This window comes from Entelurus aequoreus, linkage group LG06 (assembly GCF_033978785.1).
Source record: "Entelurus aequoreus isolate RoL-2023_Sb linkage group LG06, RoL_Eaeq_v1.1, whole genome shotgun sequence".
In the NCBI taxonomy this organism is placed as follows: Eukaryota; Metazoa; Chordata; class Actinopteri; order Syngnathiformes; family Syngnathidae; genus Entelurus; species Entelurus aequoreus.
Window position 1 is genome coordinate 74,555,141 of NC_084736.1, and position 25,051 is coordinate 74,580,191.

A 25,051-nucleotide genomic window follows, 5' to 3' on the forward strand; every position below is an offset into this window, starting at 1 on the left:
ACTTCTCATATGAACCGAGAAGTTTGACTATATATTCATCTCATATTTTGTAAAAAGCAGTAGCATAATCGAATTGATAGAAATGTGGAGTCCAATGTATTTGTTAGTACGAACTGTGTGACTCCCTGAAGCGGTTACAGGAAACAGCTGCATCCGATGCTGTCAGTGTGCCAAGTTGTATTACTGTACAGTAATACAGAACGTGATATGCAAACATTTTATGGTGACAGTGTAAAATGGTCGAAGGAACTGTCAACATCGTTTAAAACAAAATGATGAGGCTACGACAAGCGGCCAAAGACAGGCAAACATGGGTGTTGTCCACAAGAACCCAAATATTTTTGAAAGTAAATTATTGCATATTGGTCTGTGTGGCAACTTAAGACAATAATATTTAGATTGACAGTCTAAAAGTAACACAACTTTCTTTCTCTTCATTTTAGCCGTTTCATGCATTTAAAAGAATAAAATCGCAAGTCGAATCACAATTGCATTTTTTGGCAGAAAAATGGCAATTACCGTATTTTTCGGACTATAAGTCGCAGTTTTTTTCATAGTTTGGCCGGGGGTGCGACTTATACTCAGGAGCAACTTATGTGTTAACACATTACCGTAAAATATCAAATAATATTATGTAGCTCATTCACATAAGAGACTAGACGTATAAGATTTCATCGGATTTAGCGATTAGGAGTGAGAGATTTTTTGGTAAACGTATAGCATGTTCTATATGTTATAGTTATTTGAATGACTCTTACCATAATATGTTACGTTAACATACCAGGCACGTTCTCAGTTGGTTATTTATGCCTCATATAACGTACACTTATTCAGCCTGTTGTTCACTATTCTTTATTTATTTTAAATTGCCTTTCAAATGTCAATTCTTGGTGTTGGGTTTTATCAAATACATTTCCCCAAAAAATGCGACTTATACTCCAGTGCGACTTATATGTTTTTTTCCTTCTTTATTATGCATTTTCTGCCGGTGCAATTTATACCCCGGAGCGACTTATACTCCGAAAAATACGGTAGTTATTTTCTCAAAATCCTGCAGCCTTAGTAATAAGAATTTTAAAATATAGAATTACTTTCCTTAGAATGATGTATAGGCCAGTGTGGTATAAATAACCAGTAAGTGCGCCTCGACCTTTGAGGCAGAGCCGCGAAGAGAGACGTAAGCTGAGGTGCAAGCCTTAAGAACAGATTAGGAAAAGCCTCTATTAGCAAGGGCTTCCAGATTCAGGGTCTGTTTACTTAAAATCTCCGACATACTCGATAAGGCTTCTGCCAGGAATGACGTTGTTTTCAAAAAACAACAACAAAACTAGAACGAAACTGAATACATCCCAGATTTCCACATAGGCAGAACGATTCTAGTTTGGATTAGCGCCACATTGTACGCAATCATGAATACACTTTCTGTCAGGCCTGTCCCTGACAGTTTGGCTATGTTTTAGTTTTTCCTCTGCGTTTGTCTTTTGACACCTGGTGTCAATTAGCCAGCTGCTATTTGAACCTGCCTTCCCATCCAGTCTGTGCTGGATTATTGTCATTTCTACCTGTCGTGTCGATATCGTTACAGCTACTACCTGTCGTGCTACTACTTGTCCTTGTACCTGTCGTCGTAGCAGTAAGCTGTTCCTGTTAGCTATTTGTAGTTTGCTTTCTCCTAGCTCTTTTGTTTCGTGTTTTCTTGTTAGCCATTAGCTGTTTCCAGTTTTTTCTGTTTGCCGGTTCCTGTTTTCAGTTTTGGCTGTTCCTAGTTCCTGGTTTGTGTTTTTACCTTTATTTTATGAACATTAAATCATGTTTTCCTGGACAAAGCCTGCCATCTCTGCATCTTGGGGTTCGTCACCACCAACACAATGTGACACTTTCCTTTCATATCCTTAGATTTTCACAGAGAAATTATAAAAAGACGATAAAAGGTGACCAAATAAAGGCTGAAATGGATCTGCAAATAGATTTGATAGCCATCTAAACCTGTTATCCTGAAGCAAAGTTTGATTAGAATTGGTAACCGTAACCATTTTTGCTAAACTAATTGTCCAGGATGTACCCTGCCTTCCGCTTCAGTGCAGCTGGGATAGGCTCAAGCCCGCCTGTGACCTTGAGAGGGACAAGCGGTAGAAAATGAATGGATAATTAATAATTAATAAACACATGCCAATACGGCCGGGTTAACTTATAAAGTGCAATTTTATAGTATTGGTTTAATAGTATTGTTGATCTTCTGTCTATACTTCCAGTCAGGGATTTATTTATTTTGTTTCTATATGCAGTTAAGCACGATGCTATCACGTTAGCTCCGTAGCTAAAGTGTTTCGTCGATGTATTGTCGTGGAGATAAAAGTCACTGTTAATGTCCATTTCGCGTTCTCGACTCTCATTTTCAAGAGGATATAGTATCCGAGGTGGTTTAAAATACAAATCCGTGATCCACAATAGAAAAAGGAGAGAGTGTGGAATCCAATGAGCCAGCTTGTACCTTAGTTACGGTCAGAGCGAAAAAAGATATGTCTTGCACTGCATTCTAGTCCTTAACTCTAACGTTCCTCATCCACAAATCTTTCATCCTCGCTCAAATTAATGGGGTAATCGTCGCTTTCTCGGTCCGAATCGCGGTAGAAAATGAATGGATGAATGGATAATTAATAAATACAGATTGGGATATAACAGCACTTCGACTTTCAAATACAGCAGTTTATGAATATTTGGCGATATGAGCGGTCTCTTAGCCTATTGTTGTGCTTTAAATTGCGAGCATAAACACAGATTTTTTTTTCCCCAATTAATTTCCATTGGCGACGTTAGTTAGAGATACGGGTGTTTTCGATTAAGAGCTTGCAGAACCAATTAAGCTCGTAAATTGAGGTACCCCTGTATATGGTAAGCAAGTCGTGAAAAAAATTCACTATAAACACACAAAGTTGAAGTAATAAACAACACAAAGATAACTGCAAAGTCTGTCGCCACGTGTGACTGGAACAACCTGTTCAAACACAGATAGAGAAGAAGCTTTGGCTGTCATTGAACAGCAGCACTTCATTCAAACAGAGTACAGGGAACGAACACAAGGGCAATATTTGCTTTCTCAACCGGCTGAAGTGAGCTTTTTACCCATACCCGGTAAGAAAAAATGTTTTGTTGGAAAAAAAATAAAAATAAATAGGTACCACAGCTCTCAGTCTGGTTTCTTAATAGAGAGAGACCGGCTTAATTAGCATTAATGTTTAATGAACTCTTCAAAACGACAGGCATGCGTTGGGCCACCGCTGTACTGCATCAACAACACCCACACTGTCTGGCATGACAACAAACGGCTCAAGAAACAAAAGGCACTACTATCTACCACCTTGCCCATTGTTTTGGTCAGTGCTATGACCCAGTGTCTAGAATATGTTTGCTCTTGTTTCCAAATCAATACAATACACAGAATTGAATTACAAAAGGTGGGACTGAGTAGAGATGAATGAAGCAGACCGTGGCTGCATGAATCATAAAATCCACTTCAGATTGCTCTAATTATCAGTGAATGCGTTACCCCTGCATGTAAATTAGCCAATGCTTGGGTTTACTCCTCATCACAGTCAGTCAAATCTGGTGTGGTAACAAGCATAATTTGTTCTCATTTCCATTTTTGTTTAGTTTCAAACAGCGGAAGATCTTCTTAAATAGCTTTAAGACATTTGGGCTACATTCCCAATGCAGGGTAGGATGTCCAATTCTGATATTTTCTTGTCAAATCCGATCTTTTGATGTAGTCGTTCACATTACATCAGACCTGCAAGCAGACATGATATCAGGATGTCATACATGCTGCAGTGTTTATTTAAAGGCCTACTGAAAGCCACTACTACCGACCACGCAGTCTGATAGTTTATATATCAATGATGAAATCTTAACATTGCAACACATGCCAATACGGCCGGGTTAACTTATAAAGTGCAATTTTAAATTTCCAGCTAAACTTCCGGTTGAAAACGTCTATATATGATGACGTATGCGCCTGACGTCAATCGTTGAACCGGAAGTATTGGTACCCCATTGAATCCAATATAAAAAAGCTCTGTTTTCATCTCAAAATTCCACAGTATTCTGGACATGTGTGTTGGTGAATCTTTTGCAATTTGTTTAATGAACAATGAAGACTGCAAAGAAGAAAGTTGTAGGTGGGATCGGTGTATTAGCGGCTGGCTGTAGCAACACAACCAGGAGGACTTACTTGGATAGCAGACGCGCTAGCCGACGCTAGCCGCCAACCGCACGGATGATCGGGTGAAGTCCTTCGTCCTATCGTCGATCGCTGTAACGCAGGTGAGCATGAGTGTTGATGAGCAGATGAGGGCTGGCGTAGGTGGAGCGCTAATGTTTTTATCATAGCTCTGTGAGGTCCCGTTGCTAAGTTAGCTTCAATGGCGTCGTTAGCAACAGCATTGTTAAGCTTTGCTAGGCTGGGAATTATTAACCGTGTAGTTGCATGTACATGGTTTAATAGTATTGTTGATCTTCTGTCTATCCTTCCAGTCAGGGATTTATTTATTTTGTTTCTATCTGCATTTGAGCCCGATGCTATCACGTTAGCTCAGTAGCTAAAGAGCTTCGCCGATGTATTGTTGTGGAGATAAAAGTCACTGTGAATGTCCATTTCGCGTTCTCGACTCTCATTTTCAAGAGGATATAGTATCCGAGGTGGTTTAAAATACAAATCCGTGATCCACAATAGAAAAAGGAGAAAGTGTGGAATCCAATGAGCCCTTGTACCTAAGTTACGGTCAGAGCGAAAAAAGATACGTCCTGCACTAACTCTCTAGTCCTTCACTCTCACTTTCTTCATCCACGAATCTTTCATCCTCGCTCAAATTAATGGGGTAATCGTCGCTTTCTCGGTCCGAATCTCTCTCGGTCCGAATCTCTCTCGCTGCATTGTAAACAATGGTAAAATATGAGGAGCCCTTCCTCCGGTGACGTCACGCTACTTCCGGTATAGGCAAGGCTTTTTTTTTATCAGCGACCAAAAGTTGCGACCTTTATCGTCGATATTCTCTACTAAATCCTTTCATCAAAAATATGGCAATATCGCGAAATGATCAAGTATGACACATAGAATGTATCTGCTATCCCCGTTTAAATAAAAAAATGTCATTTCCGTAGGCCTTTAAGTACACATGGCTCCAATTCTAGTAAGTTTCAGTCCTGGCACAAGTGTGCCAATTACCGTACTTTTCGAACTATAAGTCGCAGTTTTTTTCATAGTTTGGCCGGGGGTGCGACTTATACTCAGGAGCGACTTATGTGTGAAATTATTAGCACATTACCGTAAAATATCAAATAATATTATTTAGCTCATTCACGTAAGAGACTAGACGTATAAGATTTCATGGGATTTAGCGATTAGGAGTGACAGATTGTTTGGTAAACGTATAGCATGTTCTATATGTTATAGTTATTTGAATGACTCTTACCATAATATGTTACGTTAACATACCAGGCACGTTCTCAGTTGGTTATTTATGCGTCATATAACGTACACTTATTCAGCCTGTTGTTCACTATTCTTTAATTATTTTAAATTGCCTTTCAAATGTCTATTCTTGGTGTTGGGTTTTATCAAATAAATGTCCCCCAATAATGCGCCTTATACTCCAGTGCGACTTATAAATGTTTTTTTTCTTCTTTATTATGCATTTTCGGCCGGTGCGACTTATACTCCGAAAAATACGGCACAAGGATTTTGTGCAATCAGTTGATATTTCATAAACCAAACTATTGCGCGTAGAAGATTAAGGAAGCATTTTGGGTCTTGCAGTTAGTGGGACATTTGCTTCAAAGTCTGCTCCGAAGAGCGTGTAGGCAAGCAGTCGGAGACAGGAGAGGTAGAACATTGACGTGAGTTCCTGAAGCATATTATTTACGTCTGTTTTGTGTTCATTAGTCAACTATTTTCTTTACAACCGCCTATTTTGGCAAAGAATAATGATGCTCATTGCTTTTTGATGATATATTGGTCCGAAGAACGCAACTCAACCGTTTGTACCGCCGTCGAATCAGGTACCCTCCACCCATTCATCCATTTCTTATTATTACAGCCTATCCCAGATGCTCTCGGGCAGAAGTCAAAGTACACACTGGACAAGTCGCCACCTCATCGCAGACAGACAACCATTCACACTCACATCCACAGACTAGGGCCAATTTAGTCACCTAACCCCAGGTGCATGTCTTTGGAGGTGGGAGGAAGCTGGAATACTCGGAGAGAATCCACGCAGTCATGGGGTGAACATGCCAACTCCACACAGAAAGACTGAGCCCGGGAATCAAATCCAGGACTTTCTCTCTGTGTGGCACGAGCTCTAACCACTGTGTCACCGTGCTGCCCGCGTCAGATACATAACTGATTTATTTCCAAATACGAATGAGGGCTGGGTCGAACTTGAAAAAATCTTAATTGTACTGTTTACATTGACATGAAAACATTTGAATCAGGTCACATATGGGCAAAAAAAAATCAGAATTGACCATCAGTGTGAACAAGGCCTCAGACATCTGCAGGTCTTGTCATTAAAAGATTGGTGGGCACATCAGAAAATGCGAAGGACAAGTCTTTGTATCCCTGAGCAAACTATACAACTCTAAAATCAATTCTCATCAGAAATAGTTAAGGCCGTAAAGACTTGAGACAGATTCTATAACGTTGCACATCTCAAATGAAACAAGCCAGGGAAGATGTTGAACCACAAAAGAAGAAGTTTTTTGGAATTAGTTTTCCAAAACAGTGTGTTTTAGAAAATATCTCTGTTCGTGTTGACATGGCCCAGCCCTGAAGAATGAAAACGGAATGACGGAGGTCTTCCATTGTACTTCACTTAACCTCTAAAATCAATTCTCATCAGAAATAGTTAAGGCCGTAAAGACTTGAGACTGATTCTATAACGTTGCACATCTCAAATGAAACAAGCCAGAGAAGATGTTGAACCACAAAAGAAGAAGTTTTTTGGAATTAGTTTTCCAAAACAGTGTGTTTTAGAAAATATCTTTGTTTGTGTTGACATGGCCCAGCCCTGAAGAATGAAAACGGAATGATGGAGGTCTTCCATTGTACTTCACTTAACCTCTTGTCTTGAAAATGACATATCCAAATAAATAAGATCTTATACTGGGTCTACATTAATGATACTAGCATCTAATTGAAAGGGATACTTTGGTGGTTACTGTCGATGTTTGTTTTATTTATTTTTCATTCCTGTGCTACTGGGTGAGTGTAAACAGAGCTGCCCTTTTAGTAAGTTTTAGCAGTAAAAGGAGCAATACTTCAACTAAACTGAATTATTTATGACATAAGTTGAATGTTTACTTCATTTTGGGCCATACGGCACAGGCATACTTGCCAGCCCTTCCGAATTTTCCGGGAAACTCCCGAATTCCAGTGCCCGTCCCGAAAATCTCCCGGGACAACCATTCTCCCGAATTTCTCCTGATTTCCAGCCGGACAACAATATTGGGGGCGTGCCTTTAAGGCACTGCATTTAGCGTCCTCTCTCACCTGAAAAGGAGACTATTATATATGTCTCCGATATCCATAGGTTTATCTATAACCCATAAAGTAGGCAGGCACGGAGCTATTTCTCAGCGTGTGTTTATTCCAGCCGGCGCGTTAACACACTGACACACAACATCCACATTCCCATCATGCATTGCTTCAAAACTACGGCAAGTAGTAATGACCAAAAGTTCCAGTCGGACAAACAATATTGGGGGCGCGCCTTAAAGGCACTGCCTTTAGCATCCTCTCACCTGAAAAGGAGACTATTATATATGTCTCCGTTATCCATAGGTTTATCTATAACCCATAACACGGTGGCCGAATGGATATAGTAACTCATGAACGGTCATAGAAGCACAAGGCGGCGGTAACGCAGTATTATGGGCCACCTTGCACAACATCCCGTTCTCATTTGCGGATGTTTTCAACAAATCTGTGAAGGATATGTTCCCGATTCAGAGATCGCTCGCCAGTACTCAAATGGCAGAACAAAGGCTACTCAAATAGTGAAAGGTAAGTGTTGTTTTTTTTTTTAAAGTAAGCAGCAAGTACAGTACAGTTACTAGAACAACTGTGTTTTCATTACTGTGTACTGTACTATATATATATATATATATATATATATATATATATATATATATATATATATATATATATATATATATATATATATATATATATAATACTTTAAATTCCATGAATTCTAGCTATAAATATACTTCTCCCTCTTAACCCCTGACCTAGTGACTCATGCTGACAATATAATTATCATGGGCAATTTTAGTATTCACATTAGACCCACCGAGCGCGGCTAAATTAATTTTTAGAAATTAAACTAAAATTGACAGTTGTGGTCTTACAAAAATAATACATGAACCCACGCATTGCAGGCAACGGTAGTATTAGAGGTGGGAATCTTTGGGCACTTCACAATTAGATTACGATTACGATTCAGGAGCTACGATTCGATTAAAAATTGATTGTTGATGCATCTATAATTTATGTATATAATGCAGTTTTACATCTCTTTTTGTTTCACAAAAAAGCGTTTATCACTTGTAACTTAATTCCCATTACATTTATTAAATTAAAAGAAATGTGTGTAAAACCGGGGGCAGCACGGTAACACAGGGGTTAGTGCGTGTGCCTCACAATAAGAAAGTCCTAGGTTCGATTACTGGATTTGGGGTTTTTCCGTGTGGAGTTTGCATGTTCTCCCCGTGACTGTGTGGGTTCCCTCCGGGTACTCCGGCTGCCTCCCACCTCCAAAGACATGCACCTGGGGATAGGCCCCTCCCACCTCCAAAGACATGCACCTGGGGATAGGTTGATTGGCAACACTAAATGGTTCCTAGTGTGTGAATGTGAGTGTGAATGTTGTCTATGTGTGTTGGCCCTGTGATGAGGTAGTGACTTGTCCAGGGTGTAAGCCTCCTTCTGCCCAAATGCAGCTGTGATAGGCTCCAGCACCCCTCACGACCCAAAAAAAAGGACAAGCGGTAGAAAATGGATGGATGGATGTGTAAACCTGGAACATAAGTGCCCTAAATTATTGAGCTGATCGGATATCTCGGTGAGGTGGCTTGCTGCAGTCAGACACATTTTAGAACGGTCTGCATTACTTTATTAACAATAAATGAATCGATTATAGATAGATAGATAGATAGATAGATAGATAGATAGATAGATAGATAGATAGATAGATAGATAGATAGATAGATAGATAGATAGATAGATAGATAGATAGATAGATAGATAGATAGATAGATAGATAGATAGATAGATAGATAGATAGATAGATAGATAGATAGATAGTACTTTATTGATTCCTTCAGGAGAGTTCCCTCAGGAAAATTAAAACTAGATTATTGATGTTTACTAATCAATTTTATAATCGTCCGTGTTCGAATTGCGATGCATCTAAAAAACAATTATTTCCCCCACCTCTCGGTAATACAATTGATTTAGTCCTTGTCTGGGGTGTTACCGCCTCTAAAGTTTTGGTAATCCCGTACTACTTCATAAAGTAGTGCTGACCCACTGTCAACAAACTGGTAATAACCAATGCTTTAGCAGCCATAATGTTAATGCTACCGCAACTATGACTCTCTCTGGCCTACTGCCCTCTGTTATAGCACCATTCCCAAATTACGTGGGCTCTATTGATAGCCTCGCTAACTATTTTAATGATACCTTGCGCCACACCATTGATAGTATAGCACCATTAAAACTAAAGAAGACCCTAAGAGGCACAGCCCCTGGTTCAGAGACAAAACCAGAGCTCCTAAACCAGGGGTGCCTATTAGGTCGACCGAGAGCTACCGGTCGATCGCGGAGGGTGTGTCAGTCAATCGCCAGGCATTGGAAAAAAATAAAAAATAGACCTAAAAATTACGGCTCATCAATCTACACTTTGACGTTCACTTGATTGACATTCAGGGCACCCAAGATCTTGTGAGATGACGTTGGCTGCTGCCAGCTTAGTAAGAAGAAGAAAAAAACGACCAGCAGGAACGGGAGAAGCACTTTTTATTTCACCAGACTCTCTCTCCGTACCAGCTGCCAAAAGTCTAACGACTGACCGCAAAGTTCCTATCTTCACAATAAAAATGCTGCTCCATCCTGCCTTGGTTTGAACAAAATAGTAATCTCAAATCACTAGCGCATACAAGCTAGCGAGCGACGGAGTTAACTCCAATGTTTTTTTGTAAAGTGTATAAAAACGAGTATTGAGCCTGGACAAATAAGAAGCTAAAAACTAGGGATGTCCGATAATGGCTTTTTGCCGATATCCGATATTCCGATATTGTACAACTCTTTAATTACCGATACCGATATCAACCGATACCGATATCAACCGATATATACAGTCGTGGAATTAACACATTATTATGCCTAATTTGGACAACCAGGTATGGTGAAGATAAGGTACTTTTAAAAAAAATTAATCAAATAAAATAAGATAAATAAATTAAAAACATTTTCTTGAATAAAAAAGACAGTTACATAGAAACTAGTAATTAATGAAAATTTGTAAAATTAACTGCTAAAGGTTAGTATTCTTAGTGGACCAGCAGCACGCACAATCATGTGTGCTTACGGACTGTATCCCTTGCAGACTGTATTGATATATATTGATATATAATGTAGGAACCAGAATATTAATAACAGAAAGTAACAACCCTTTTGTGTGAATGAGTGTGAATGAGTGTAAATGGGGGGAGGTTTTTTGGGTTGGTGCACTAATTGTAAGTGTATCTTGTGTTTTTTTTGTGGATTTAATAAAAAAAAAAATTATTTTTTTTAAAAACAAAAACAAAAAAAAACGATACTGATAATAAAAAAAACGATACCGATAATTTCCGATATTACATTTTAACGCATTTATCGGCCGATAATATCGGCAGACCGATATTATCGGACATCTCTACTAAAAACCAACCACTTTTATGTGGGATTGATAAGAGGAATTTTTTTTGTCTGATTCCAATCAATGCGAGTTATCAGAATAAAGAGACACACCAACTTATGTTATTTTATGAAAGAAGGGAATCTTTGTGCGTTAAAAATGCTTGTATTTTAATTAAACACCTTTAACTTGTTAACATCAATTAATCAATCAAAGTTTACCTGTATAGCCCTAAATCATGAGTGTCTCAAAGGGCCGCACAAGCCACAACGACATCCTTGGCTCAGATCCCACATCAGGGCAGGAAAAAAATATATATATTTTTTTTAAATATATATATATATATATATATATATATAAATCAATGAATCAATCAATCAATCGTTTATTTATATAGCCCTAAATCACAAGTGTCTCAAAGGGCTGCACAAGCCAGCCCACACACATATATATATATATATATATATATATATATATATATATATATATATATATATATATATATATATATATATATATATATATATATATATATATATATATATATATATATATATATATATATATATATATATATATATATATATATATATATATATATATATATATTAGGGCTGCAACAACTAATCGATTAAATCGATTAAAATCGATTATAGAAATAGTTGCCGATTAATTTAGTCATCGATTCGTTGGATCTATGCTATGCGCATGCGCAGAGGCTTTTTTTTTTTTTTTTAAATAAACCTTTATTTATAAACAGCAACATTTACAAACTGCTGAGAAACAATAATCAAAATAAGTATGGTGCCAGTATGCTGGTTTTTTTCCAATAAAATACTGGATGGGATAGAAATGTAGTATGTCTCTTTTATCCGATTATTAATCGATTAATCGAAGTAATAATCGACAGATTAATCGATTACCAAATTAATCGTTAGTTGCAGCCCTAATATATATATATATATATATATATATATATATATATATATATATATATATATATATATATATATATATATATATATATATATATATATATATATATATATATTTCGTGAGGCATCTTTGCGCTGAAGGACGCTGATCGGTGGAACTATCTTGGAGTGTTTTTACTCAGCCGTATTCTTCAAACCATATGCAATTTATTGTTGTTGATTAGTTGTTACAAACTTCATTTCGTTACGCGAAGCTCCGAGAAGTGGGCGGACTCTTTTAAACGTATTTACAAAGGAGTATGACTCGAAGCAACGACCTCAGCTGCTTACTACGCTTGGCATCGTTGGATAAATGTGAAATAAAAGAGGCAGTACACGAGTGGAACAAAGGTAAATAACATCAAATAATTAACTATTTACTTTAATACATGTTGTAAAAGTAGTCAGTGACAGTCCATTTGTGTTATTACCCTCAAATCGTGTGGACACATTGTTAATAGTAACAAACTAACGCTAAAGCCGATGTGTTTGTGTTGTTGGTGTGAGATAAACCCTAACATTTATTATTTATATATTGTTATTTACAGCTGAAATGGACAAAAAGGGATCACCTGACCCTGATAAATCATCATTTACCGAGAGGACAATTTTCTGACTGTTGGACATTGCGTACAAAAGCCTGACTTTTTATGAACAATTCGGTACACTTTATTTTTAAATCATATAGTTTTGTATTACATTTACTTACTTTTTAGTAAAAGAACTGTGACCTAATATTGTCTGTTTATTTAAGTGGTGTCAGTGTAGAAATACTGTATACTAAACCAGTCCTCCATATGTCATCAGCTTGATTTGTATGAACTACCCTGAACTATGAAGTGCGGTGGAAACACAAACCACACACAGGAACCGGCAAGGACTCAAAATTTTGGCGGCCAAAAGATCACCGAAACCGCACTCCCAAAACAGGATGTTGTGATGACGTGAGCAAGGCGCACGCATTTGTCAGGAGCGGTCTGCGATGTGGGCGTACTTGACTTATTCCAGGATACAGCCGCGAAAAGACATCTACAAAATGTGCAATGTGCAAATATTAAGAGGAGAGTGCAAGTGGAGCAGCAGCCCAAAGCAAGTGCGATGCCAGTAAGTGTTTTGGAACAGGACAGGCTTGTTGCGGACATCATGCGCCAGATGTGAAGAGTCTTCAAACTAGGGCTGGGCGATATGGCCTTTTAGTAATATCTCGATATTTTTAGGCCATGTCACGATACACGATATATATCTCCATATTTTGCCTTAGCCTTGAATGAACACTTGATGCATATAATCACAGCAGTATGATGATTCTATGTGTCTACATTAAAACATTCTTCTTCATACTGCATTAATATATGCTCATTTTAAACTTTCATGCAGAGAGGGAAATCACAACTAAGTCAATTGACCAAAACTGCATTTATTAAACAGTTATTAAGCAGTGGCACAAACATTCATGTCATTTCCAAAACAGAAAGTGCAAGATTGTCAGAGACATTTTAAAACAAGCTAAGAGTGCACTTTTGTGCATGATGTCACTAAGATGACATATCAAAATAACAATAAATTAAAGTGCACTTTTTGTACAGAACGCCACTACAATAGTTTAAAACAAATAAAGTGCACTTTTGTGCATGATGTCACACAAGATATTTCAATAACTGTCAAATAAAAATGGGCTGCATAATAGGAAATCAAATAGTGTATGTCCTTCGCTATGTGGTAGGTTCCTGCGGACGTCATCTCTTTCTGTTGTTGACTATTTGTTTCATACGGTGTATATGTGGAAATGGTTGCTTCGGCATTTTGTTGGTGTGGCACCGGACGGTGTTGACATTCTCTAGCGGGTGACTTTTCAAATGATGCTACATATTAGCAGCGGTGCTACTTTTTGTAGCAACGCTTTTGCCGCATACTTGACATATTACATATATCTGTTCGACATATTTCCGCTTGAAGCCAAACCACCGCCAGACGACGGACCCCCTGCTGTTTTTCCTGGGAATATCCCAGCCGAGTCATACCAAAGACTGTAAAAATGGGACCCATAACCTCCCTGCTTGGCACTCAGCAACATAGGGTTGGAGTTGGGGGTTAAATCACCAAAAATGATTCCCGGGCGTGGCGCCGCTGCTGCCCACTGCTCCCCAAGGGGATGAGACAAATGCAGAGGACAAATTTCACCACATCTAGTGTGTGTGTGACAATCATTGGTACTTTAATCTTTAATCTTAATTAATTATTCCTTCATTTGTTACCAGATTGGCACCTTTCTCTCTCTCGTATTACCACTCGCACCACACCGTTAGCATCACAGCTAACGTTACCCGCGCTGCTACCTCTCTGCTCCGCGAGGGCGTATGACGTTGCACGCGCGACTGTATGTGACGTACGTTAGAAAGTGTGTTTGTTTTGTCTCCCTGTGAGAAGGAGAGACAAGAAAGAGTAAGAAGAGCCGGTAGTGTAATGCCCGCAGCTAAAAACAACTGCGTGAGACTATAAGTCACACTTTTTTTCATAGTTTGGCCGGGGGTGCGACTTATACTCAGGAGCGACTTATGTGTGAAATTATTAACACATTACCGTAAAATATCAAATACTATTATTTAGCTCATTCACGTAAGAGACTAGACGTATAAGATTTCATGGGATTTAGCGATTAGGAGTGACAGACTGTTTGGTAAACGTATAGCATGTTCTATATGTTATAGTTATTTGAATGACTCTTACCATAATATGTTACGTTAACATACCAGGCACGTTCTCAGTTGGTTATTTATGCCTCATATAACGTACACTTATTCAGCCTGTTGTTCACTATTCTTTATTTATTTTAAATTGCCTTTCAAATGCCTATTCTTGGTGTTGAGTTTTATCAAATACATTTCCCCAAAAAATGCGACTTATACTCTAGTGCAACTTATATATGTTTTTCCCTTCTTTACTATGCATTTTCGGCTGGTGCGACTTATACTCCGGAGCGACTTATACTCCGAAAAATACGGTACTCGAATATCACAATATAGTCATTTTCTATATCGCACAGAGACAAACCCGCGATATATCGAGTATATTCGATGTATCGCCCAGCCCTACTTCAAACTAGGGCTGCAACAACTAATCGATTAAATCGATTAAAATCAATTATTAAAATAGTTGCCGATTAATTTAGTCATCGATTCATTGGATCTATGCTATGCGCAGTTGTTTTTTTGTTTTTTTCTAATTAAATATTTTTTTTATTTTTTTATTTTTTTTTAATAAACCTTTATTTATAAACTGCAACATTTACAAACAGCTGAGAAACAAAAATCAAAATAAGTATGGTGCCAGTATGCTGTTTTTTTTTCAATAAAATACTGGATAGGATAGAAATGTAGTTAGTTTTATTTAAATGTAGTTTGTCTCTTTTATCCGATTATTAATCGATTAATCGGAGTAATAATCGACAGATTAATCGATTATCAAATTAATCGTTAGTTGCAGCCCTACTTCAAACACAAGTACAGTCTCCAATAATACCACAAAAATATGCTATATTTGTTGCTAGTCATTTTTAATGAAGAAAAAGCCACTAAAAGGATTGGAAAAGTCTCTAGAAATTTGAAAAATTCTCATTGAATGCAGCCTGTGTTACATTGTACAATAAGCAACAATTGAAAAATAGAGCAAAACTACATAATATAAGAACAAATATGATTAATTTTAGTAATATGTTTTTAAAATGTACGTACAACATTTAGTTAGCCTTTTTAAAGAAAACACATGCATCATCGCAAATTATGCAAATTATATGATTACATCGTATAGACCATACCTGGGCAAATTAAGGCCCGGGGGCCACATGCGGCCCTTTAAGCTTTTTAATCTGGCCCGCCGGACATTCCCAAATAATTTGTTTAGATCTTTAAGATGGAAAGTGTAGCTGCCATTATGATGTGCAGTGATGTTTTCTAATGACCTAACTATACAAAGTATTTCAATGGTTGGATTCTGCACTTTTGCATAATATATTAGTTACTATGGTAATCTAATTAGTTACTATGGTAATCACAGCTCAGACGAGACACCAAGCAGTGTGGGTGGGGAGCGTTTCCACAGAGTGTTTCCAAAGCCAGCCTGAAATGCGGGTGTTCGGGACCGACGCAAAGGAGATTTTTACAATAAAGTTCTAAAGCTTAGTGATGTATCAGATGTATCAGATTGTAGGTGGGGTTTTTTTACCCTTCGCGTTCATATTTCGCTGTTTGTTGCATTTTTCTTGTGTTTCGCTTGATTGTAAAATATGTGGATGGAGAGGGGGTGTGATGTTCATATGTTGTCAATATTCAGTGTTTTATCCTTCATAGTTAATATTGTAAATCCCACATTCTTTATTTTCATGTACATTCTGGGTGTCTCATTCAGTAAAAAAATTTAAAATTTCATTCTGTTTTTTAAGGCGGTCTGTCATAACTTTTTTAGCATTCAATTAGACATTATTGTGAGGTTTTGTATTAGTGTTCCTAAAAATAGCAATACCGGCCCCCATACACATTTTTTTCTCTAAATTTGCCCCCCCCCCCCCGAGTCAAAATAATTGCCCAGGCCTGGTATAGACCATGCAGGGCCGGCCCGTGGCATAGGCCGTATAGGCAAATGCTAAGGGCGCCGTCCATCAGGGGGCGCCACGCCAGTGCCACAAATGTTGGAGAAAAAAAAAAAAAAAAGTTGGTACTATTATATCTAAATACAAAAAATAATCCCACGTTAATTAAAATGCAAAGTAATGCCTATTTTGTGACGATCGGTCACTTCATTTCTGTTTGTCTCCTTGGTTTTTGTATTACTTCCGGTCAGTGCTCTTATTTTGTTAAATTTCCTGTTCCGCGGAGCACTGTTTTCTCTTCACCTGCCGTTGATTGGCAGCCGGTCCACACCTGCTGCCAATCAGCATATGTCTATTTATGTTTTCTCTCGAGCACTCCTCAGTGCTCGATGATAGACTTCTATGTTTGGAACAATTCTGCAAGACTGCTTTATTTTCTGTTTATGTTAATTAAAATCATCTTACCTGAAAATCCTCCTCCTGGTTCTTGCATCTTGGGGACACACAAACTGCAGCCATGCGAGTTCCTCACAGTAAGGACCCCCCCCTCAAGATACTGTGAGGAACTCGCATGGCTGCAGTTTGTGTGTCCCCAAGATGCAAGAACCAGGAGGAGGATTTTCAGGTAAGATGATTTTAATTAACATAAACAGAAAATAAAGCAGTCTTGCAGAATTGTTCCAAACATAGAAGTCTATCATCGAGCACTGAGGAGTGCTCGAGAGAAAACATAAATAGACATATGCTGATTGGCAGCAGGTGTGGACCGGCTGCCAATCAACGGCAGGTGAAGAGAAAACAGTGCTCCGCGGAACAGGAAATTTAACAAAATAAGAGCACTGACCGGAAGTAATACAAAAACCAAGGAGACAAACAGAAATGAAGTGACCGATCGTCACATATTTAATAGAAATATTATTTGCTACAACATTACGCCCCCCCCCCCATCCCCCCGCACGGTGCGCCCCTCCCTTCCCGTATCATGACTTTTACCACATCAAAAAATCAATACAAGATGTCAAAACGGCCAAAACTGTCAGGTGCCCAGGGAAGAAAAAAGAGAAAAGAAGAGGAGGAGAAACGAGAAAAGACAGAGGTAGCAGGTAGGTAACGTTAGCCTACATTAAATTATTTGTCTGTTACAGAATGTGATAGTAACCTGGCTTTTTAGCATTAAGCTAATGTTACATGATTCGGCAATTGCTAATCAATAAATAGCTAGTTCTGTTTTAACGTCGGGTTAATATTGTGGAGGGGGCTAAATTGTTATGGAAAAAAATAATGTAACGTTAGGTAATTACAGTACTCCCACCTTACATTCCTCAGGGACATTTGTATTAGATCTTTTAAGCAGGTGTTTTTTGTTTACATTGTTATTGCCTTCTGGTTAGCTAATGTTTGCCCTGCAGGTAATAGTCACTTTTCCACCCCTTCATATATTAGGTATAGTTGTAAGCCTAGTTGTTAAAGTGCACATCATTAATGTTAATTAAGCAATATCACATGAGAGGGAATGCTGTTTTTTTAATTTGAGCACTGCTGTGATTCGGTTAAAGATAATCATAACATAACATTCTCATATAATATGTTAATTTGCTTTCTTTAAGTAAAAAAAAAAGGTCAAAGACAAAGCTATTCGGTTTCTTGTGAGTATATACACTTCACTGCCGATGGGGGGGGGCGCCACCTAAAATCTTGCCTAGGGCGCCAGATTGGTTAGGGCCAGGCCTGAGACCATGCCCCCCACAGCCACAACTATATTGGCAATATGTGGGAAACCCTGCTAATAACACCAAAAAAACTAATTAGATGAGTCTGTTGTACAGAGTTGGAACAAAAAGCTACATCCCACACAATCCCATCATAATGTGTTTGTTTATGAGCAAGTGCAACAGGTAGCGCAAAATCATTGAAGGTATGCGGAACACTGCAAGTCCTTCCTTAAAGCCTCCCTTTACACCACGCAGCCACTTCCGAAATGACAACACACAGATTGTGTTGTATTATAATGGGTTTTAGGAGATTACATTTCAATTAACATATTGGTCTGGGGGCTTTCCCTAAATCTGAGATGGTTTCTAACTCAACATTTCTTCTGTCACCTTCTCTAACGTACCCCTAGTCTCTCTCTAACAAGTGGCTGGCCATGTTGGGAAGATCACTGGGGAGATTCTTTCCACAATTAACTCGCTGGCTCTTTACTGGCTCACACTTCAGCATTCCAGTCCCCTGGCAGGACACTCTCAGAGTGCCCTTGCAGACAGACAGAGATGTGGGCTGTGCTTGCTCCAAGTGCTGGTGGTGGTGGTGGCCCAAAGTGGGTTGGGCTACGTCTGCCGGGATCCACCCCAGACCAGGCCTTGACTGTCTCGGGGAGACACAACAAATGGTGGCCGCCGGTCTGCTCAATAAAACACGGCCACCTCAGGGTGAAAGAATCCATCTTGTCAAGTTCTGCTTGCAACCTGAGCAGACCTTGGCTATTCCATGAGTGAGTATTAGGATTCCATTCATTGTAAATGTCAAGGACAGTGATCACCAATATAGGACTGTGACTCTGCAATGCCATATACAGGCTTCGTACACATTTTCAATGGCCAAATTCAAGCACTTTTTAAGGGACTTTCAAGATAAATTTTCCAGTTTTTCCATCCATCCATCCATTTTCTACCGATTGTCTATTTTTGGTGTTGCGGGGGGTCCAGTACCCTTCAAAAGGCAAAAGCCAGTGTGAATCAATCCACAGCCTTGTTGTTTGAGGTCACCAAATGCTGTCTGTAGGAAAAATCCGGAAAATCTGCTAAAACTAGGGGTGTAACGGTACGTGTATTTGTATTGAACCGTTTCGGTACGGGGGTTCCGGTCCGGTTCGGAGGTGTACCGAACAAGTTTTCACACGGACATATTAAGTAGCGTAACGCACATTGTGTAAACAATGCACACCAAGGCACAACACACGGCATGCTAGCAGCTAACGGGCTACGACAGACTGACCATACGTCCTCTTTTTACCGGACATGTCCTCTTTTGCGGAGCAGTCAGGGCGGAGCTTCTTAAATGCCTCAAATGTCATTGAGGCATTTTGAGTTAGGGTTGCGTGTATTTTCAATGTACGTTCAGGGTTAAGAAGGGGTTAAAAACAAAATAAATTGTGCGCGCAGCAGCATTGGTGAGGGAGGGGCAAAGACAGAGTAAGCGAGAGAGTTATGATAAACGCTTTTTATCCATAGATTTATCAGATTTAATTTTTTATTATCTATAGCAGGGATGTCAAAAGTGTGCCCCGGAGGCCATTTGCGGCCCACAGCTAAAGTTTTAAAGGCCCACGGCACATTCTAAAAATACTATTAAAATAAACAAAAACATAACACAAGTGAAATAGAAAAGCTTAATGGTTAAATGTAATTTAGAAAAAGTTGCAATGTTGACTAATAAAACAAAGCTTTTTTTTTTCTTTCAAACTGTCATTGCTCAAAACATAATATTGAATCAAAATCCATGTTATTATGAATTATTGACCTATCCAAGGTTCCGATTACTTCACATCAAATATTCCACTAGGAAAAATATTTTTGGTGGAAGATTTTGCAAATTTGGTAAATAAATAACCCAAAAATGTATATTTTGTTGTTTTCTTACTGTACCGAAAATGAACCGACCCGTGACCTCTAAACCGAGGTAATTGTTGTGTACCGTTACACCCCTAGCTAAAACCTAAGCCTAACATTGAACCAGCAGTTATCATTAACTGAATGGGGCATAGTTTCTGTAGACTATTCAATGTCATTGGTGTTTGCAAACGTTGTTTACTTGTTTCTTTGTATCATCATCATTCATGTATACATCATTCCTTACAAGAAATAACATCAATTATTATTGTTTACTTGTTTGTTTGTATCACAATTCATGTATACATCATGTTCATTAAAACGACAACCTCCCGGCATGATGGACCGATGCACCACTGTCCCCTTGGGGGCGACACAGAGCCGTATATACGGCATGACAACCTAATGTAAGGGCTCGTGCAAAGCCAACAGATCAATTTTTAAGGAAACGTATTTTATTTTTTTCAATTTCATAATTAGCCTATTGAGTTAGACTGCCGAGAAATATGATGAACATTTCCAAGCATTTACACGCATTTCACCCAAAATTCAAGCATTTTTCAAACCTTGAAAACACAACATTAAAACCCAAGCATGGTCAAGGTTTTTAAGCACCCGTGCGAACCAAGCATATACAACAACAAGGTACATGCAGTGTACATATTCAAGTTGCATAACATTTGTAAATGTTCTACTGGTTACTAGAATATGCAGTGTAGCTGCTAATAAATGCATGAAGTGTTAACATTGAAGGTGTGCAGATACGGTGTTGAAGTAGGGCTGGGCGATATATCGAATGTACTTGCTATATCGTGGGTTTGTCTCATTTATAGAAAATGTCTATCGTGAGTATTCGAGTATATGTTCTCACGCAGTTGCTTTTAGCTGCGGGCATTACACTACAGGCTTTTCACTCTTTCTTGTCTCTCCTTTTCACAGAGACATAAAACAAGTGCAACTTCTTACATACGTCACATACTGTCGCGCGTGCAACGTCATACGCCCTCGCGGAGCAGAGCAGTAGCGGCGTGGTTAACATTAGCTGCGGCAGGTGATTAGCGGAGCGGTGCGAGTGGTAATACGAGAGACAAAAAGGTGTGAATCTGGTAACAAATGGAGGAAGAATTAATTCCCAAGAAAAAACAGCACGGGGTCCATCGTCTGGCGGTGGTTTGGCTTCAAGCGGGAAGATGTTGAACAGACAACCGTAATATGTCAAGTATGCGGCAAAAGCGTTGCTGCAAAAAGTAGCGGCACTACTAATTTGTGGCATCATTTGAAAAGTCACCCGCTAGAGAATAAGGAGTACTTGAAACTGCACATGTCAACATCTCGGCTGGTGCCACACCCAACAAAATGCCCAAGCAACCAGCACTGACCCAATTGAGCCTGGCATCTTCCATTTCCACATCAACACCATATGAAAACAATAGTCAACAACAGAAGGAGATAACGTCCGCAGGAACCTACCACATAGTGAAGGACATACACTATTTGATTTCCTATTATGCAGCTCATTTTTATTTGACAGTTATTGAAATATCTTGTGTGACATCATGCACAAAAATGCACTTTATTTGTTTTAAACTATTGTAGTGGCGTTCTGTACAAAAAGTGCACTTTAATTTAGTGTTGTTTTGATAAGTCATCTTAGTGACATCATGCACAAAAGTGCACTCATAGCTTGTTTTAAAATGTCTCTGACAATCTTGCACTTTCTGTTTTGGAAATGACATGAATGTTTGTGCCACTGCTTAATAACTGTTTAATAAATACACTTTTGGTCAATTGACTTAGTTGTGATTTCCCTCTCTGCGTGAAAGTTTAAAATGAGCATATATTAATGCAGTATGAACAAGAATGTTTTAATGTAGACACATAGAATCATCATACTGCTGTGACTATATGCATCAAGTGTTCATTCAAGACTAAGGCAAAATATCGAGTAGAACACCTTGCACTGAGCCTAGTCTATAAAATCCGCTACACCTCCCTGATACCGAAGTACATGTCAAACTACTTCCTTAACGTAAATGACCGCCATAACCACAACACCAGGGGGAGCTCCACTAACCACGTTAAACCCAGATTCCGATCCAACAAAGGTCTTAACTCATTCTCCTTCTATGCCACATCAATATGGAATGCACTCCCAACAGGTGTGAAAGAAAGGGCATCTCTATCCTCCTTCAAAACCGCACTAAAAGAACACCTCCAGGCAACTTCAATCCTAAACTAACACCCTCCCTTCCCGGATTGTTAATAATCAAATGTAAATAATCAAATGCAGATACTTGTTCTTATGCGTTCTGATCTCTCTCTCTATGTCCACTACTCGCTGTACATATCCTACCAAGTCAGTCCTACACTGTTCCAATGTCCATTTCTCTGATGATGCAATTGTTGATGACTGAAGAGCTGATATCAACCAAACCTAACACACCCCACCCCCCCTCCTCCTCCACATCCCACACCCCGGATTGTAAATAATGTAAATAATTCAATGTATATACTCTGATGATTGACTTGTGTAATGACTGTATTATGATGATAGTATATATCTGTATCATGACTTAAACAAGTTGAAAAACTTATTCGGGTTTTTCATTGATTGATTGATTGAAACTTTTATTAGTAGATTGCACACTGAAGTACATATTCCGTACAATTGACCACTAAATGGTAACACCCAAATAAGTTTCTCAACTTGTTTAAGTCGGGGTCCACTTAAATTGATTCATGATACAGATATATACTATTTTCATAATACAGTCATCACACAAGATAATCATCAGAGCATATACATTGAATCATTTACATTATTTACAATCTGGGGTGTGGGATATGGAGGGTGGGGTTTAGGTTTGGTTGGTATCAGCACTTCAGTCATCAACAATTGCATCATCAGAGAAATGGACATTGAAACAGTGTAGGACTGACTTGGTAGGATTTGTACAGCAGGTAGTGGACATAGTGAGAGAGATCAGAAAGTATGAGAAAAAGTGTCTACTTTTGATTATTTACATTTGATTATGTACAATCCGAAGAGGTATGATGAGGAAGAGAGGGTTTTAGTTTAGGGTTGAAGTTGACTGGAAGTGTTCTTTTAGTGCGGTTTTGAAGGAGGATAGAGATGCCCTTTCTTTTACACCTGTTGGGAGTTACCATTTAGTGGTCAGTTGTACGGAATATGTACTGTACTGTGCAATCTACTAATAAACGTTTCAATCAATCAATCAAAGTTTGTGCCACTGCTTAATAACTGTTTAATAAATGCAGTTTTGGTCAATTGACTTAGTTGTGATTTCCCTCTCTGCATGAACGTTTAAAATGAGCATATATTAATGCAGTATGAAGAAGAATGTTTTAATGTAGACACATAGAATCATTATACTGCTGTGATTATGTGCGTAACACTGCAAAAAGTCAGTGTTCAAAAACAAGAAAAAAAATACAAAAATTAGGGGTATTTTACTTCAACTAAGCTAAATTAAATGCCAATAGAACAAGAAAATTTGACTTGTCAAGACTTTCCAAAACAAGTCAAATTAGCTAACCTCAATGAACCCAAAAATACCTTAAAATAAGTATATTCTCACTAATAACAAGTGCACTTTTCTTGGTAGAAAAAAAAATGAGACCTTTTTGCTCATTAAGTTGAAAAATATTATTAAATTAAGTAAATGCTAGTGCCATTATCTTGACATAATGATATGCGCTCTGCATCATGATTTTTTTTTCATGCTTGAAGTAAGAAATTATTACTTTAAAAAAGTAGTTTTATACTTGTGAGTGTTGATGACACAGCTTTGCAACAGTTGATATTCTAGTTTCAAGCATGTTTTACTCAATATAGGTCATCAATATCTTACTGAGATAATTTAGGACCAAAACCCTTAAAACAAGTAAAACACTCTAACATAAAATCTGCTTAGTGAGAAGAATTATCTTATCAGACAGAAAATAAGCATATATCACCCTTATTTGAGATATTTAATCTTACTTAGATTTCAGTTTTTGCAGTGTGGGGAGCAAACAATACAAAAAGTCAGTGGTCAAAAACAAGAAAAAATAATAAAAAAAATTAGGGGTATTTTACTTGAACTAAGCAAAATTATCTGCCAATAGAACAAGAAAATTCGGCTTGTCAAGACTTTCCAAAACAAGTCAAATTAGCTAACCTCAATTAACCCAAAAAATACCTTAAAATAAGTATATTCTTACTAATAAAAAGTGCACTTTTCTTGGTCGAAAAAAAAAGAGACCTTTTTGCTCATTACGTTGAAAAATCTTGACATAATTGATATGCGCTCAGCATTTACATTTCTTGAAACCAGAAAACTTATACTAAAAACTAATTTATTGTTCTTTATGGAAAGGCAACAAGGCAACCGCTTGTTACTCTCGGGGTCTCCTAGCCGCTCAGGCAAATCATATGGTCTAAAAATGTATTTTTCCATCGATAACATGACATCATCAGTCAATTAGTGCGCATGTATACAGCCCGGCCCCCGGCCAAATTTTTTTTTATTGTAATTTTGAAGAATTCATCTGAATGTGCATGAACTATTTCTGTTCAAAATTGTTTGAAATGTCACATGTTAAATGGTTTTTTTTTCCATGCTTGAAATAAGAAATTATTACTTTAAAAAAGTAGTTTTATACTTGTGAGTGTTGATGACACAGCTTTGCAACAGTTGATATTCTAGTTTCAGGCATGTTTTACTCAATATAGGTCATCAAATCTCAGCAACAAGCTGTAATATCTTACTGAGATCATTTAGGACCAAAACCCTTAAAACAAGTAACACTCTAACATAAAATCTGCTTAGTGAGAAGAATTATCTTATCAGACAGAAAATAAGCAAATATCACCCTTATTTGAGATATTTCATCTTACTTAGATTTCAGTTTTTGCAGTGCAAGTGT

The 25,051-nt window shown here is 38.1% G+C and overlaps 1 protein-coding gene across 3 annotated transcripts in view; it reads right to left on the reverse strand.

Moving 5' to 3' along the window:
- Positions 1–25,051, reverse strand: part of ppp3cca (protein phosphatase 3, catalytic subunit, gamma isozyme, a) — a 92,987-nt gene that overhangs the window by 67,097 nt on the left and 839 nt on the right. The gene's annotated exons all lie outside the window — the stretch shown is intronic.